Raw genomic sequence first — 17288 nt, forward strand, 5'->3', positions numbered from 1 at the left:
TTATAATTTGCTTAAATGTCCTATTTGTTCTTTCCCTTTTTTTTTTTTCCCACAGTATTAATTCCTCTGATGAACCCAGTTAGCGCCTGACCTGGGCATGTGGGAGGAGTGTTTTTACAGCTGCTTCTTGTAGTGTGCCCTGCACAGAAAGAGCACTGTGGGCCAGAGAAAGGGCTTTCTTGGGAACATGGTGGCGTGTGGCCAAGTGCCCAGGCTGGCCGCAGGGATGTCCCTAATCAGCGGCTGGCTGGCAGGTGACAGATGGTGCCCCCGTCTACAGGAGCCACCTTGCCCTTCTGTTGGAGGGCTTGGCACAGACCAGGTATCGAAGGGCTGGGAGTTGCTGTATGGGCACGGCTCCTCTGATCCCGAGCTGGGAGAGCTCCCAGCAGAGCTGCCTGACCCCTCAAAGGGCTAAGCATGCACAGGATGGGGACATAACAGGCCCACAGCCAACAAGAGGTCTTAGGAGGGCTGTGTTTTCCAGACTCCTCCATCTACATTCTTCCCCTCCTGAAGCTATTTACCAGCCAATGATTCTCCTTTACAAATGGTGGCATCTTAGAGTCAGAAAATGGGCTATTTATTATCTTAGGACTGAAAGTACCCTCAAAGGTTAGCTGGTTCATGCCCCATAGGATGTGTGAAGCCCCTCGGTCCAATCCCCACCAAGTGGTCACACCACCTCCAAAGCTGGGGACTTCACCACCTCCAGGGACAGCTCTGACCATGCTTCCGGATGTGGAATCCAAACCTACCTCCTTTTAGCTTCCTTCCGTAGGCCTCACCTCTCCAACTTGGGGTCTCAGGAAATAAGTCTAATGCTTTGCCTGGCAATAGCTCTTCCAGACTGAAGATGGGCCAGCCTGAGTGTCCTTGAGTCTTTTCATCAGACTGAACATCTCTCCTTCAAGCCCTCACCTTCCCAGTGACCCTTCCCTGGGCTCATCCATCCTTGCTCCCTCTTTGCCATCTAACAAGACTTGATAAGGTCCAGGGAGAGACTTAGGGACAAGGAGCTGGACCAGATGCAGTCAGAGGGACAGACATATCTATAAATGATTCCAGCATGGTGAACACAGGAAAGCAGCTGATACAGACACTCTGGGGACAGAGAGGGGACACCAACACAGGTGGGGTGGGCAGCAGAGGCCACTTGAAGGAGGTGACACCTGAGCTGTGGCTGAGAGGCTGAGCGGGAGTTACCCAGGGACAAGGAGAGGAGGATGCTCACGTTTGTCCACATGCCTCTCACGTGGGATTGGCTCAAATCACTGGAATCTCTTGGTGCAGTCTGAATGTCCCCCATGCACCCCTCTCTCCTGCATCTGATGCCATATTCCCATGGGCAGCTCAACCCCATGTGGCTTTCTCGGAAGCACACCCATCAGGGTCTCAGGTTGAGCTGGCTGCCTGCTAGGACTCGGTTTCTTCATGAACAACACCTTGAGAAGTGGTCTCTTCTGCAGTTCAGCCCCCACTGAAAGGGACCTCTTTCCTTCTCCCTAGAAAACTCCTTCAAGGGTCAAGCCCCAAACCCAGGTTTTTAGAATGCCAATTCTCTGTAAAAAGTGTGCAAGGGCCCCACACAGATTTCTGATTTTCTGTGGGTTTATTCTGGGACCACATTACGAGATAACCAGCAGGAGAGGAGCGATAGTCGGGCTGATTAATTGCACATCCCCTACTGTGTCCGAGGCTTAACCTGTAACTACCGGGGGCTCCTGCTGTAGGCCTCTGCTCTGTGAGGGGTGAGCTGGAGCAGAAAACCAGTGCCACAGGGAGCAGGCATCAGTTTAAAGCTTCTGGAAACAGAGAGGCTCTTAGTTTTAACACTAACTCCCTCGATCCCACACGAGCCCCCCAGATGTGTGAAGGTAGCAACTGCTTGTTTCCTCCCATAGCTGCTCAGGGCTGTGTTTGTAGAGAGGAGGGAGCTGAGGCTCAGCAAGTGCAGAGCCAGGAGCTGTCAGCTTTCTCCTGTTTCCTTTCATGGCCTCAGTTTTCTCTTCTGCAACGTGGGGTGGCATGGAGGGTCATATGTAATCCATGCTTGAGGATTGCATTTATGTTCTGGAACACGAACACACACACACACACACACAGGAATTTTAAGCACTTTGTCAAGGGCCAGGTGTTCTGTAAGGTGCAATGATTGCAAAGCCCTCGGGAGGTGCCAGGAGGGGTCTTTGCAGCAGACAAAGCTTGTGAGCGAAGGCATCCCAGGAATAGATGTACAGGTGGAAAGCAAGGGAGAGAGAAGTGGCTTGGGCAGACTTTCACTTACATCTCCTTGTACTCAAGCCTCACAAAGGCCCGTAACAATGGGAAAACCCTAACTACCTGAAGCTGCCGCCATTTCCAATAATTAAAGGCAGACTTAATAGATATTAGGGTCCTCTTTCCAGCAGCTGGGTGGTCAGGCAATTTTTATTTCAATAATTAGCTTCTGTAAGTCACACAGAACTGGAGACAGATAAAGGCAGGGCCAGTTTTGCATGGAGCTAATTGTGCCCCGAGTTCTACGTGCCTAATCAAGCCTTGCACTGCTCCCATCCCTTTCATCCAGGCCTCAAAGGACTTCGCCATCAGTAATTAAGTCTCATAAGTGCCATAAAGAAAGGGATTCTCCTTGGCAGCCAGAGTGAAGAAGAGGCTGCTGGGGTGGAGGCGGGGCAGGCAGCCATGCGGCTCGCCCCCAAGATGGGGGACAGAGAGCGAGGAACTGGCCCTGGCCCAAGATTCGTCCTGTAAGCCTTTGACCTCTGTGCATTCTGCTGAGACAGGACAACAGCAGATCTTGTGCCTTCACGGGTCACCTCCTATTGAGTCTGGCTCAACCTGCCCCAAACTGGAGTCAGTCCAGATGGCCACCCAAAGCCTTTCTAGATTTCTCAACCTGGATGGTCTCTGGGGGATATATTTGTAAGACCCGCCAACTCAGGCAGGGGTAATTCAAATAGCACTCTCCTAGATTGTTAGGGTTAGAAGGGGACATACAGGATGTAGTCGCCCAAGCCCCATCTGATGCTTGGATTCCTTCTCTGAGTCCACATGGACACCCGCCAGCCTTGGCTTGATCTCTGATGACGAGGCGCTTACTCCTGACACATGTCATCCTCTGAGCTTGGCCTTAGACCCTTCATTCTGATAGTGAGCTGGAATGTGCTTCGTCCAGAGCCTTCCTGCTGGCCCTCACTCTGCCTTAGAGCCTCACAAACAAGCCTAATCCCTCTTTCCCAGAGCAAGATCTCTCTTCCCCAGGCTCCAGGAAGCAGTGAAGCACAGTGGTAACAAACACAAGCTTTACATCAAAAGCACAACCCAAAAAGGAAAAATTGATCAATTGGACCTCACCAAAATTCAAACTTGGGCTCTGTGAAAGATTCTCTCAAGAGGATGAAAAGATAAGCTGCAGAGTGGGAGAAAATATTTGCAAACGTGCATATCCAACAAAGGTCTAGCATCTAGAGTAAATAAAGAACTTTCAAAACTCAATAGTAAAAAACCCTAAACAACCCAATTAGGAAATGGCCAAAAGACATGAACAGATATTTCACTGCAGTGAATATACAGATGGCAATAAGCACGTGAAAAGCTGTTCAACATCATCGACCACCAGGGGAATGCAAATGAAAACCACAGTATCACCACACATCCATCAGAAGAGCTAAAATAAAAAATGGTGATAACTCTAATGCTGGCAAGGATGCAGAGAAACTGGATCACCCATACGTTTCTGGTGGGAATATAAAATAGTACAGCCTTTCTGGAAAACAGTTTCTTATGAAACTAAACATGCAATTACTATATAACCTAGCAATTGAACCCCTGGGCATTTATCTCTCCGAAAAGAAAACTTATGTTCACACAAAAACCTGTACAACAATATTCATAGAAGCTTTACTCATAATAGCTAAAAACTGGAAACAGCCCAGATGTCCTTCAACAGGAGAATGGTTAAATAAATGGAATATCATGGATACTACTCCGTGATAAAAAGGAATGAACTAATGAATCTCTAGAGAATTATGCTGAGTGAAAAAAAGCCAATCATAAAAGGTTACACACTATATGATTCCATTTATATAACATTTTTGAAATGACAAGATTTTAGAAACGGAGAACAGATCAGTGGTTGCTGGGGTTAGGGACGGGGTAGGGGTGGGAGGGAGGGAGGTGTGGCAGTGTGAGGGGTACTTGTGGTGATGCAAATGTTCACTGTCTTGACTGGATACACTAAGCTACAGGTGATAAAATAGATGTAAACACACACACACTCTCAAATAAGCACAAGTGTAACTGGGGAGATCTGAATAAAATGAGTGGATTACATCAATGTCCATATCCTGGTTGTGACATCTGTTCTCTTACTATCGTTTTGCAAAACGTTACTACTGGGAGACACTGGGTAAGGGATACCCAGGATATTTCTGTATTACTTTTTACAACCACAAGTGAACTACACCTTTATCTTAATAAAAATTTTAATTAAAAAAATAGGTTTTTTGAGTCAGGCAGACCTGGGTTTGAACCTTGAACCTTATGTCCCTTCTGTGCAACTTTGCACAAAGAAACTACCTGAGCCTCAGCTTCCTTATCTGTAAAATGGGGATAGGATCTACCATCTTACAGGGTTGCCTTGAGGCTTAAATGGAAATGCTTAACTCTATGCTTGGCTCATAAACAAGGGCTCAATGAACAACAGGGGTAAATGTGACATTATTATTCAGGATCAATATTTCTGTGCCTTCTCCTGATTCAGTTCCCACCCACCTTGCCTCCATCCTGGTCATCCTTCTCTGAAAAAGTTACTTTTGGTCAATGTCACTCTTTAAAACACTGGGGTTGAAAATGGAAGGGTCTGATGCAATCTCCATACCGGAAACTGCTCTGGCATCTTATGATTTCTGGCCACGATGCCACACTTCACATGCTGTTTTGGCTAATCGTTTGCCATTTATTTCCTGTGTCATGTCTTTTTTTCCCCCAAGAATGTAGCAAGCTGCTCAGATTCATATTCACCTACCAATTCTTCTGCATCCACTATGTGCAGGCATCAGTACTAATGCAAACACGCCCAGTGTGGCGTCATGTGTCTATCACAAAATCCTCGGGACAACACTGGGAGTTAGGTGTGGTGGTAGATTGCTATAGTAATGACACCTCCCTTGTGTAGTCCCCCATGCTGACTCCAGGTTGGCCATGTGACTTGCATTGGCCAAAGAGCAAAGGGAATATTGTCAAATAGGAATCAGAGGCATGAAAAACCCTTGAGCTTTGGGCTTGCCTTCTCTGGCTACTGGAAAACATCCATCCTGTGAAGAGGCCCAGGCCGGCCAGCTTGTTGCTAGAGACACAGGGCAGAGCCAGCCAACCCCCTGTAGATTGCAGCCACATGAGCGAGCCTGGAGGACTCTGCTGAACCCCCTAGTTCCGCCCAGCCCACAAACAGGAACCAATAAATGGTCACTGTAAGCCACTACATTTTGCAGTGATATGTTACATAGAAAGGCCAATACAGGTATTATTATAACTTCCACGTTATAGATGAGGAAACTGAGGCTCAGATAATTAAAGTCCCTTAGAAGATAAGAGGAAATGTTGTGAGGACAATAGAGGTAATCCCTAATGTTTAAACAGGACTTCAGAGCTTATAAATTTCTTCCACATTTTTGAGTGATTTAATGCACCATCCTGTACCTCTCTTTTGGGGAACTTATCAAAACTATATTTATATTTATATTTAAGTAGTTGCTTAATTGTAAGCTCTAAGCTCTATGGAGATGGGGATCGTGTCCATCTTGTTCAGTATTGAATCTCAAACTTTGAGCCTTGCAAATAGCAGGCACTTAATAAATAATGACTAACTGAATAACTGAACAAATACCTCTGAGTAGCTATGTCATGACCCTATATTAGATAGAGAACTGATGTTCTGAGAGGTGAAGTGCCTTGTTTCAAAGTCACACAGCCAGCAAAAGGCAGGGCTTTGACGCCGCCCAGGTCTTTTGACGCAAAGTGCAAAGGTCTGCCTTAAATTCTCTGTGCATCCCGAGGGTGAGACAGACGAGGAAATGAATAACTACCCCACAGTTAGGAGGGAATGTTGTTGGATGAATTCCACATGTGGAAGGAATGCCACTCCCCATGCTAAGAGGACTGATCAAACCCAGCTCCCAGCTAGAGCAGAACGTGCTGCAGTGTGAACCCCAGTACCTGGGATCAGAGATGCCTGTTAGCACAAGTCCCTTGGGAACTTGTACCATCCAGCCCCAAATCCCCACGGGGCACCCCAATCAAATGCAAAACCACCCAGCACACACAGGAACGATGAACAGCTCTGTCCTCGGCCCTGGGCGAGGCCGTGAGCTCCTTAGTGAGGGACCAGCCGATGTTGGCACCAAGCTCTGCATGCTCCTGTTCCGGTGCCCCCTTCCCTTTATCCCATCCTTCCCCACTGCTCACTACACAGAGGTGACATTAATGCCCTTAACCACTCTGCCTGGGAACCCCAGACTCTAGCTGAGAGGGCTCTTGTTACCCTCCCAGCAGCCACCAGGAACAGAGGATGGAGGCCATGCTCCTCCACAACCGCCAGGCTGTCCGAGCACCACAGTGGGCTCACGTGAGCTGAGCAGGGCCTCGCTCGGTGGCTGCAGCTGCCTCTCCGTCTTCCGGGGGGCCCTGAGCCTGTCCTCTCCGTGAGGAAGCTCTGGCCCTTGGCCCCTCTGCCGGCTAATGTTACACCTGGGTCATGCAGTCTGGCTTCCCGGGCCAGACCCTCTCTTTGTTCTCTTGATCATATGCTTAAATTTGTTTTCATTAAGAAACTCTGCCTGTCACTCCATTAATTCCGCTTTTTTGGGTTGTTAACCTCAGTTGTTAACTGTACCAGTCTTTGAGGCCACTCCAGCCGGGAGAGGACATAGAATGAGGCTGCTTGCTCCTCTCCAGGGCTGCAACGCAGAGTGGGTACAGTATTTAGGGACCAGTCTGGCTTCTACTGGCCAGCAGCAACCTGGATTTGTCTAGTACGTTGTTTCTAACGTAAAGCCCCTTCACTTCTCAAAAGTCACCAAGACACCAGAATGCCGTGAGACAGGCAGTGTGCAGATCATCACCGTCTCCAGCTTCCAGATGAGGACATTCCCTGTTACAGAGAAAGTAGCAGCTAAGAGCATCAACTCTGCAGCCAAGCAGCTGGGGTTCAAATCCCAGCTCTGTCACTCCCAGCTATGTGCCCTGGGCATATTATTTAACCTCTCCATGCCTCATATCTGAAGTGGAGATAATAATTGTACCTACCAGATAGGGTTGTTGGGAGGATTGAATGAGTATGAGTTAAAACTTAGAACGGGCTTAGCGCCTGGCTATTATTATTATTGTTATAAGGTATTTCATTCCAACCCAGATGCAGTTCTGGATTTCTCCACCTTACTCACACTATTGCATGAGGACACAAATATCCCTGTTTAGCATTATGTATTCATTCAGTTAGTCACTGAGCAAATACATACGAGAAATGTACTTGTGCCCAGATCTGTGCTGGGATGCTAGGTGACAAGGGTTTGGTTGTTGTCTCAGAAGGACACAAAGAGCACATGTTTTGAACAGGAATGTTCCAGTTTGACTCTCAGCCCTACATTTACTAGGTATGAGCCATAGGCAGTCATTCTGGGCCTCATTTTCCCCATCTGTAAGATGGGGAGTTATTTATATCCCTGCCTCTCCTGAGGATCAACATAGTCATTGGGAGGCCTGGGAAGGGAGCCTGTGACAGAGCTTTCTCAGACCAGAGCCCGGCCCTCCTCCAGCTCTGGCCAGCAGGGAGGAGCAGAGGGCAGTCCCTGAGGCAATGGCCTCAGGTCACTGTGTGGGCCTCTGCTTTCTGGGAAACCTAAACCCCCATCAAAGAGAGGGTTTTAATTGGCTCAGGCTCTGTGCCCATTCCGAGGGAGCATCACAAAGCAGGGATTAGCCCCCAGGAGGGCCAGGCCCCACAGAGATGCCAGATGACTGGAAACTGGCCAGTTTATCTCGAACTTCCAAAATTGCGAGCCCTTCAGCCTGATGCAGGAGGAAGGAACCTCCTGCTTTTCCTTCTCTTCCCACCCCATGAGGGCAAGAGAAGGGTGTTTAAATCAGAGCCTTGAGCCAGGAAGCAGATGGGAAGGGCCTTCCAAATGATGTTCGGCATGATCTAGATCGGGCTTAAACTTCACAGTCTATGACAAGCAATTGGATTTACCTTCTGGGGCCGTACTGAGAGAACATAATGCTGGGGCCTTTCCTGGACCTGGCACTTTACAGTTTACACAGCACTGCCAATCATGCTACCTTCACTAGCCCTCTACTGCCACGAGGAGTAGGTTTTATATCCTCATTTCAACAGGAAAGTGAGCTGACTTTGAGACCTGGCATTGCGATCCTACACAAACGACATTAATATACAAAGGACGAATACAAACAGTGGCTCTCATTTACTGGGCACAGGGTATGTGATACTTGTTTGCCAAATTGTTGCCATTTTATATAAACTGAGGCTCACAGGGGGCAAAGATTGACCCCAAGTCACGGAGCTTTTTAAAGGAGCTGAGATTCAGGGCCCCACAAGGAGGGCCTCAGTTTTTTAAGCTATATCACGGAGGTGACAAAGATCAGTTGTATTCAGAGGTTGGGAGTGTCACATGAGCAGGTGGATGTGGCTTTGAAACTGTGAAGCACTATACAAATGTTCGTTATTCTTGTTGAGGAACGTAAGGCTCCAAGAGGTGGAGTGACGTGTCCGAGGTCACCCAGGGGCAAAGAGTAGAGCTGGGACTTGATCTCAACGTTCTGATGGCCAATGTCCCTTCTACTAAGCCACAGCTGCCAACCGGAACCCCCGCCTGTGCAGGACCAGGGCTACCGATCCGCAGGAGCATCAGGCTGATGATATTTCAACACTTGGCTATTTGAAAAATACAAGAACAAGCAGTTGAGAATAAATGCCAAACATCTAACTGGTTAGGAACACCACCTAGGGGCACAGAGGTTTGTCAGTGTGACTGATGCTTCCTGCTTAAATGCAACATGCAGATGCTCACGCAGAAGAAAGGCAGGCTGCGAGCTGGCAACAGCAGCGAGTGAAGAGGACTGTACAAGTTAGAAAGCACTGCTTGCGTCTGAACTCACCTGTTCTGTCTTGCATCCCTCCAAAGGAGGGGTGGTCATTCCTATTTTATTGATAAGAAGCCAGACTCCAGAGAAGCTTAGGACTTATTCAAGGTTGCACAGCTAATAAGTGCCTGAGCTGGGATTTAAACCAAGAATTGTTTTACTCTAAGATCTCAACCCCATCCCCTGCACATTTCTCCTGCCCACACTACCTTTGCTGCATGGGTGGGATGGGGTTACCTGTCCACCTCTGCCCATCACACTTCCCTGAGTGCCTCATTTCATCAAGTCCCTGTGCTGGGCATGAGGATTCCAAGAGAGTCTTCTTTCATGGTCCTCTCCTGTAGGACTGCACTATCTAGTGGAGGAAACAACCAGAAACAGATAATCCCCATCTGACATCCTGCAGAAGGGCTGCCTCACCCGGCCTGGGGGCAGGAGAGGAGTCAGGCTAGTTTCTTGGGCACCTGATGCTTTCAAGAGTCTGGAGGATGCAGTGGGAATCTGCCAGTCATGGAGAGAGGGGAGAGAGGGGAAGGAGTAGGGTGCCCTGCGCCAACCAGGGCATTTAATTATTTTTTATCTAATTCAAATATTGGGCCTCCATTTAGGATGTCATTTAAGCAATCAGATCCTTGGCCAAAAACAAGTTAGAAAACCACTGCCTTAAGATATATCCTCAATTTGTTGGCCTGAAGGAGTGTTTTGTATAATATTGGCTTATCAGCCTTGGATAACTTCACTCATCCATTCTTTCTGTTTTCTCATTTAAAAAGTCTATTATAAATGGCTAATTTATTCCTTTACATATACCTATTGATTATCTGTTGTGAGCCAGACACCATCCTAAATCTTGGAGATATAGAAAAAACAAATATCTCACCCTGTCTGCATTCTTCTACCCTGCTGAAGCTTCTTCACAGCTTTCAGGGTGATTTTTCTAAGAAGCAAATAGTCTAGAAGACTATAATCGTGTCCCTGCTCACAACATTCAATGGCTCCCTATTGCCTAAAGCCTTCCTACTCCCAGGGTGGCTTTGAGCCACAGACTAGTGCATCAGCATTATCTGGGAGCTTATTAGAAATGAGAATCTCAGGCTCCACCTCAGATCTACTCGATCAGAATCTGCAATTAGATCCCCAGGTGATTCCTATGACATTGGGGTCTGAGAAGCACGGGACTGTAGGATGTGAGCATGGCCCTTCACATCCTGATACCTGCTGCTACCTGTCCTGTCCCATCTCCACCCTCTTTTCTCAAACATTATACTCAACACCACTCTGGCCTGCCCACCTGTCCTCTCCCGCCTCCACGCCCTTGTACACATGGGGCTCTCTACCTAGAATATCCTCCCCCCCCGGCTGCCAGCTACAATCCCTTCCTTTCTGGGAAGTCAGACTTAAACCCTCCAGTAGCTTCCTCAAATTCCCTCTCCCCTCCTACCCATCATGTGACTCCATTGCCCCATCATCCCATCATTTCCAGTCAGCCCAGTGTCTGCGTACCTGTTAGACAGCTCAGTGCTCTGGAATTTGTGTCTGTCATTTAGGTCGGTGTCCATCTCCTTCAAAAGATGAGGCCTGCAGGCAAAGGATGTGCCTTTTCCTTCTTTACCTCATCCACCCCAATTCCTATGCTGCCAATCACTGGGGATGCAGACAGGACTCACAGTCTGCCTTGAGGAGCACCCAGTCAGGGGGGGCAGACTGGCTTTCAAAGTAATGAGTACAAGCACCTGTCCTCAAGACAGGTTTGTGGCAATGAATGGGATGTTTACTGAGCTGAGCCATTTTTGAGGCCGATGGTGCCAGGTGGCTTTGCTCTTTGGACAAATGGTCACTGGCTCTCCCCCCTCATTGATCTTTCCTGACAGAGCTTCTTATTGTCCCCTGGGGGAGAGCGCCTGGCTTCTGGACAGAGTTCTTAGGAGGCCGAGTTCTGCGTGAACCCAACTCCGCTCACCATCTCCTGGCCCCTATCTGCTTGGCCTCTGTCCTCTCACATGGCTGCATGAGTGCTTAGAAGTGACATGCATACGGCCAGCCAGGCCTGGATGGGGACAATGCTTCCTCATTTTGAAGGAAGAGTAAGTAGTAGGTGGCCAACTCCCATTACTCCCATCCTGTGTATCAGGAATCAAGTTCATGGATTAATTAAAGTCCTCAGTGACAGGCATGAGGACTAATTAATTAACATAATGTATTAATTAATATATCCACAAAACATTTACTGAACACCTGCTTTGTGCGAGGTTATTGAGTTAGATATTTGGGATACAAGGATAAATGACCTCTGGTCCCTGCCTTCAGCTGAGGTCGTTTTCCCAATTCACGGGAGGCAGCTCCAATGTACGGAGAGCTGAGATCTACAGCTTACGAGGGAGTCACTTTACCTCTCAGAGCCTCAGTTTCCTCATCTGTAATGTAGGGATTACAATCCCCACACCGTCGCTCAAACTCGAGAGGCTCCGACAGAATCACAAGTCAAAATGTTGGTAAGTCGTAAAGCGCCATACCACTTGGGCGACGGTTACTGAGGCAGGCACTGTTAGTGGCCAACCCAGGAGCCATCTTCTACCCCTTTCCCTGGGCTAACCCAACCCAGTTCTGTTTGGGAAAGCAACAGGCTCAGCCCCAGGCCATGAATCATGATTTGGTTAAGGCGCTGAGGATAAGCCTATTTCCTCTTTGCCAGATACTCCATTTCCCAGCCTCCCTTGCAGTTAATGGTAACCATGTGACCCAATTCTGACCAATAAGATGAAAAAGGAAGTCCACGAGCAGAGGGAGTTTTTGGGAGGGCTGTGGCTGGTACCACTCATCTCCTTCTTCTCGTCTTAAACGTAGTGGTAACATGTGAGCTCTGGTGGCCATCTTAGGACCATGAAGTAACAGGTATGAGACCTAAAAATCACCTTGTAAGGATGGTAGAGTGGACCCACTTTCCTTTTCCACTTCCCCTGTTCCTGAGGCACCCACCCCACTCCAGGCCCCAACCTCTCTCTCCTGTATGGTGGCTACAGCCCCTAACCAGATGCTATCTGATGATAAACTCTGAGGGTCAAGTTGCTAAGATGGAAAAATGGCGGGAGATGCTGATCCTGCAAACAGTTAGTTATGGTTCTATGTGGAAAGTCTTTGCAGCAAAGAAGAGGAAGGCCCACCAAGAAGAGTGGGGATGGCTTAGAGGTCAGAAGAAGCTGAGGGAGGGGTTGGAACTGCACTGCCTTGTCTCTGTTTCATAGGTGCAGATCTCATCTGCACAGCTGTCTGAAAGACAGGGGTCATGCCTTCTCCTCTCAGAGCCTCCATCGCTCTCAACTCAATAAACACAAAATAATCATAATGAACATGTGTGTCCACTGAGGGAGGCACACTTCTTGCCTCATTTAATTCTACCAACAGCCCTTATTTTATAGATGAGGAAACTGGAAGTGCAGAGAGGTGATGTGACTTACCCAAGGTCACATACTTGAGTCAATATCAAGCCAAGTCAGGTCTTCATGTTCTAGGACTATGCTGTCCAATACGGCAGCCGCTAGCTGCACGTAGCTAGTTAAATTTAAATTTGTAATTAAAATTAAATTAAATCCAGTTCCTCAGTTGCACTAATCACATGTCATAAGCCACATGTGGATAGTGGCTACTGTACTGGGCACTGCAGATGCAGAACATTCCCATCATGGCAGAAAGTTCTATTGGACAGCACTGGTCCAGAAGCTTGGGATAATCAGAGAATAATTAATAGATTCCTGCCTAGAGAGCACAGGCCTGTACAGTGAACCTAGCATGGGGTCTGGAGTCAGTTGGCCTGGGTGTTTGGATTGAAGAGGGAGAAAGGAGGGGAGAGAACATTCTTTTAGTGCCTGAGATGTGCTGATCACTATGCAGTGTGCTTTACATCTGCTGGCACATTTATCCCTCACACCAACTCTATGCCAGTGTCATTTAGTAATCCCATGTGACAGATGAAGAAACTGAAGCTCAGAAATGTAAAAAGACTTGTCCAGGGCCACACATCTGGGAAATGGTGGTGCTGGGATAGGGACCCAGATCTGACTCCAAATGCAGATCCATTTACCAGGCCTTTCTCCTGTAGGGCGCCAGGGTTGGGGGCATTTCTTCCTCTAACTGTTTTCTGAAGGGACTCTGAAGGGAAAAGATGGATCTTTTCAGTAAAGTAATTCCAGTATGGGTGGGGGCTTTGCCCACACAGGCCCAGAGGGAGGTGGCCCTCCCTTCAGGGCAGCTCTGGCTGTCTCCCAGGCCTGGGAGGCCAGGTCATAGGGCGTACTCATTCTTTCCTGGGCCTCCCCTCCCTGGCTGAGCTCTTGCTATCAGAGGCCTCTGTAAATCAGGCCCCAGTCACCTCTGGAGACTGCAGACCAGGAGGGACAAGTTCCTGCTGCCAGAAGATCAAGCTGCTCAGGCTCTCCCAGGGAGCTTGCGGAAGCTTCAAAGGCTGGGGCCTGATTTACAAGGCTGCCAGTGGCTCCGGGCTGTCCCAGAGCAGCGCCTGCACCAGCTCCAAGCTGTGCATTAGTCCAGGGATGGGCCAAAGGATCTGAGGCCAGACCCAGCACTGGGTCAGATCGGTTCCTTCTCCCCTGCAAGATGGCTTGGAGTCAGCCATGCCCAGCAAGAGATGTGTCCATCTCCAGCTGTTGGATCAGCCCGGGCATTTTTGGCCCTGCCTGACAGGGGATGTGGAGAGACAGGTGAAGATGCAGGGCCAGGCCACTCTTGGAAATGGGGTCGAGGCTGCAGTCAGGAAGCTCTGCCTGCAGCTGGCTTTCAGTCCTCATGGCAACCCTTCAAGCCGGGGAGGACTCTTGCCTTTTCCTAGGAGGAAATGGAAGCTCAGAGAGGTCAAGGGATGTGCCCAGGTGGTGAGCAGCAGGGCAGGATTGGAACCCATGTGTGGCACCAAAACGTCCGCATCTTGCACTCTGCTTCCTTGAGCAGAACCCCATACTCAGTGAGTCTTTCTTGACCAACAGATACAACTTATGTCTTTCATAGGAAGTATACACTCCTTTACACTCTTCCAAGCTCTTTCATAAGCTCGAATGAGTGATGAGAGGAGACTGCATTGTCCAGTCCTATGAAGTTTATAAACTGAGATGAGCTCCCTCGCCAGAGCTGACATGGGGGCCTGCAGCCTGCCAGGAGAGCCGTGGGCCTGGTGACCTCTTGCAGTCTCTTCCACCTTGAGGTCCCTACACTGACTAGCCTGCTCTTCCTACTGGGAGGGGACAAACTCCCCACTGCTCACTGAAGCCATAACTTCCTAGTTATCAGCCATCATAGTGCTAGATGCCATTTAAAGACACTCACCTAGCAGGTACCAGGATGCTCAGTTATCACAATTTCTCTCTAACCTGGCAAAGTATTTTTATCTGATTTGCAGAAGCTCAGAGCGGTTAATGCTCCACAGCTAATAAACAGCAGAGCTAGGGCTCAACCTGGCTGTATTTGCTTCCAACCCCCTCTGTGCTCCCATTGCAGCATCTAGCGTCTAACAGTGGGCCAGCCTGGGTTAACCCAGTGAGGTCTATGATGTGCCGTATGATTGTCGCCTCTGCTTCTCTGCCAGATGGTGACTCACTTCAGGGCAACAATGGGCACAGTAGAGGTTACAAGTATGGATTCTAGAGTCAGAGTCTGGGTCTGGATCCCAGGGCTGCTTCTTAACAGCTGTGTGACTTTCCACAAGTAACTTAACCTCTCTGGGTCTTTGTTTCCTATTTTACAAAATGTGGATACTGCCTACCTACCTCAGGGACCTACTGTGATGATCATCATCCCCAAGAAGCACCTAGCACCATGCTGGCTCGTGGTAAGCAATCAACAAATGCTCACTGTCGTGATGCCCTGCTTTCCTGGTATGCGGCACAGGACTGACACTGAGTCCACAGTCAATGAAGAAAGGCCAATTGACTCAACAAGGAGATGAATTGGGATGATATCTTGCCAAAGTGTTAGGTAAAACTGCTGGTGTCGTTGTTATGGGGAGAGAGTTCCAGATGCAGCTCATCAACATGGACAGTCAATCCAATAGCTCAGGTCCCTAGGGAATCCCCTCCCCACTGCAGTTTTGGGCTCCCTTGCCTCCAAGGCCCACCCAAACCAGGAAAGCGCTACTTCTCCCCTTCCCCTGGTGTGCCTCAGACCTCCCCTGTGCTGTTTCTGTAGGACAGCCAACCAACGTCTGGAAGGCACCCAGGGCAGCCATTCCTTGGGACGTGCAAGCCTCCCACCCCCAACCCAAGGCTGGGACGCCAGAAGGACAAATCCCGCCAAACATATGGACCCACGGCCCAGTAAAGTCAACAGCTGGGCCACTGGCTGATTTCTCCTCTGTTGCTTGGAATATTCTGGCAATGAGAATAGTCTCAGCAACTTATAGAAATTTTCCCAGGGTATCCCAGTCTCTAAGGGAACAATTTGCTCCTTTCTCACACATTTAAATCCCTTTTCTGGGAAGACCAATTCTTGTGTGGGTGTATGTACAGGCATGCACGCACACTTTTAATTTGTTCCTGTGTATGATCAAATAAAATTTCAGTGACAAATCTAATAATAGCAATAACTAGTATTTGTTTAGTACATGCTAAATAACAAGTAGCTATTATATACATCATCTCATATAGTCCTCACAACGACTCTTGAGATAGGGGCTTCATCATGCCCATTTTACAGATGAGGAAATTGAGGTGGCTGATGTGCAAAGGGCAGGCTGCTAGTCAGTGGCACAGATCTGAAGACCCTGGCGCCCAGGAGCACCCTCCCTTCCCTGTGCTGCCTCCTTCAACTACACTGAGGGAGTTAACCAGTGGGAGAGGTTTTCTTTCCTTGGGTATATATTTTTTTTTTCCTTTGAGCATGTAAGGTCAACAAAGAGAGCTTCTTTTTCACCACTGGAGTCCATGACCCTGCAGGCTCAGGAAGAAACCTGAAGTTGCTCCTGCACTTTCTAACACGAACCACTTGCTGACTTTCTGGGGCAGCTCAGCCCCTGCCAGGCGCCCCCTCCTCTGGGCCCAGGGCCCAGGAGCTGAGCCTCCAAGTGCAGCTTGCTTCCTCCAGCACTGACATTTGGAAACTGAAATTTCCCACATTTTCACCACACAAAAGCCAGGTTGTATTTTTGTCCTCTTCAAAATATGCCAAAGGAATTTCTTCTTCCCCCTGAACTTTCTCCAAAAATAAATAGAAAAAGTGAACACCATTTTGCCCTGTAAGCTGAGAATAGAAAAATCAACACTCAGGGTGGCATTTCCAAGACGTTACAGAACAGTGAACATGCAGATCTGTCGCAACTCCGTTTGGCAACCTTGGAGATGCAGTAGATGATGTTTCTCACCCAAAAACTCCTTGTCAGGCTTATATTCACAGGTTTCTTTGTCTTTAAAACCAGAATCCGAAACAGGTAAGGGGCCTTGATAAATGAATACTGCCTGGATTAGAATTCTGCTTTAACAGACCAACCACAAGCCAAAAAAAACCCATAAAAATATACAGATAATTTAGTGAAACAAAGAAGTCAGTGGCCCAAGATAAACTAAATTGGTAGCGTAAAGGTTGACCCTAAAGAGAGGAAGGGAAAAGTTTATCCCGTAACTGGTGAACTAAGCATGATTGTAAGGAGCAGGGATTATTTTCCACTCACGGAATCGGCTGTCCGCAGGATTGTCTGCCGTCCTGCTCCGGGCTGCCCAGACCCCTGTGTCTGCACCTTCAAAAGCCTCCACTGTGTTTCCTGCGTCTCCCCCGCCCCATCTCCCGGCTCAGTGAGAATCATCTTTCACAAACACTGTTTGATCACATCACCCCCTCCCCTGCTTCTCTCTCCCGGCTTCCCTTCTCAGCCAAACACCTAGCTCAGCCCCTAGGACCCTTCCCCTGCCCCTGGCTCCCGGCAGCCTCCTCCCCCAGCTCTGCTCATCACTCCCCAGGAATTTGCTTCAAGCAAGGCACCTGGCTGCGTGCTGGCCTCCATGTAGCACAGCCAGAGAAATTCCAGGTAGGAAGCAGAGGCCTTAGCTACCATCTACTCCCAACTCCTCCCCTGGGAGGACTCATCCTAAAGGGAAGCTGCTGGAGGGTCCCCCAGAACGTGCTCCGAC

At 48.7% G+C, this 17288-nt stretch overlaps 1 protein-coding gene across 1 annotated transcript in view; it reads right to left on the reverse strand.

The window, feature by feature from the left end:
- TENM4 (teneurin transmembrane protein 4) overlaps positions 1 to 16937 on the reverse strand; it is a 404318-nt gene extending 387381 nt beyond the window's left edge. The window contains exon 1 of the mRNA XM_014790360.2: positions 16832 to 16937. The gene's annotated coding sequence lies outside the window, so the exon portion shown is untranslated. The remainder of the gene's footprint in view (positions 1 to 16831) is intronic.
- Between the last annotated feature and the right edge of the window lie 351 nt (positions 16938 to 17288).

Source organism: Ceratotherium simum, chromosome 7 (assembly GCF_057802395.1).
Source record: "Ceratotherium simum simum isolate JZ-2026a chromosome 7, ASM5780239v1, whole genome shotgun sequence".
Taxonomy (NCBI): domain Eukaryota; kingdom Metazoa; phylum Chordata; class Mammalia; order Perissodactyla; family Rhinocerotidae; genus Ceratotherium; species Ceratotherium simum.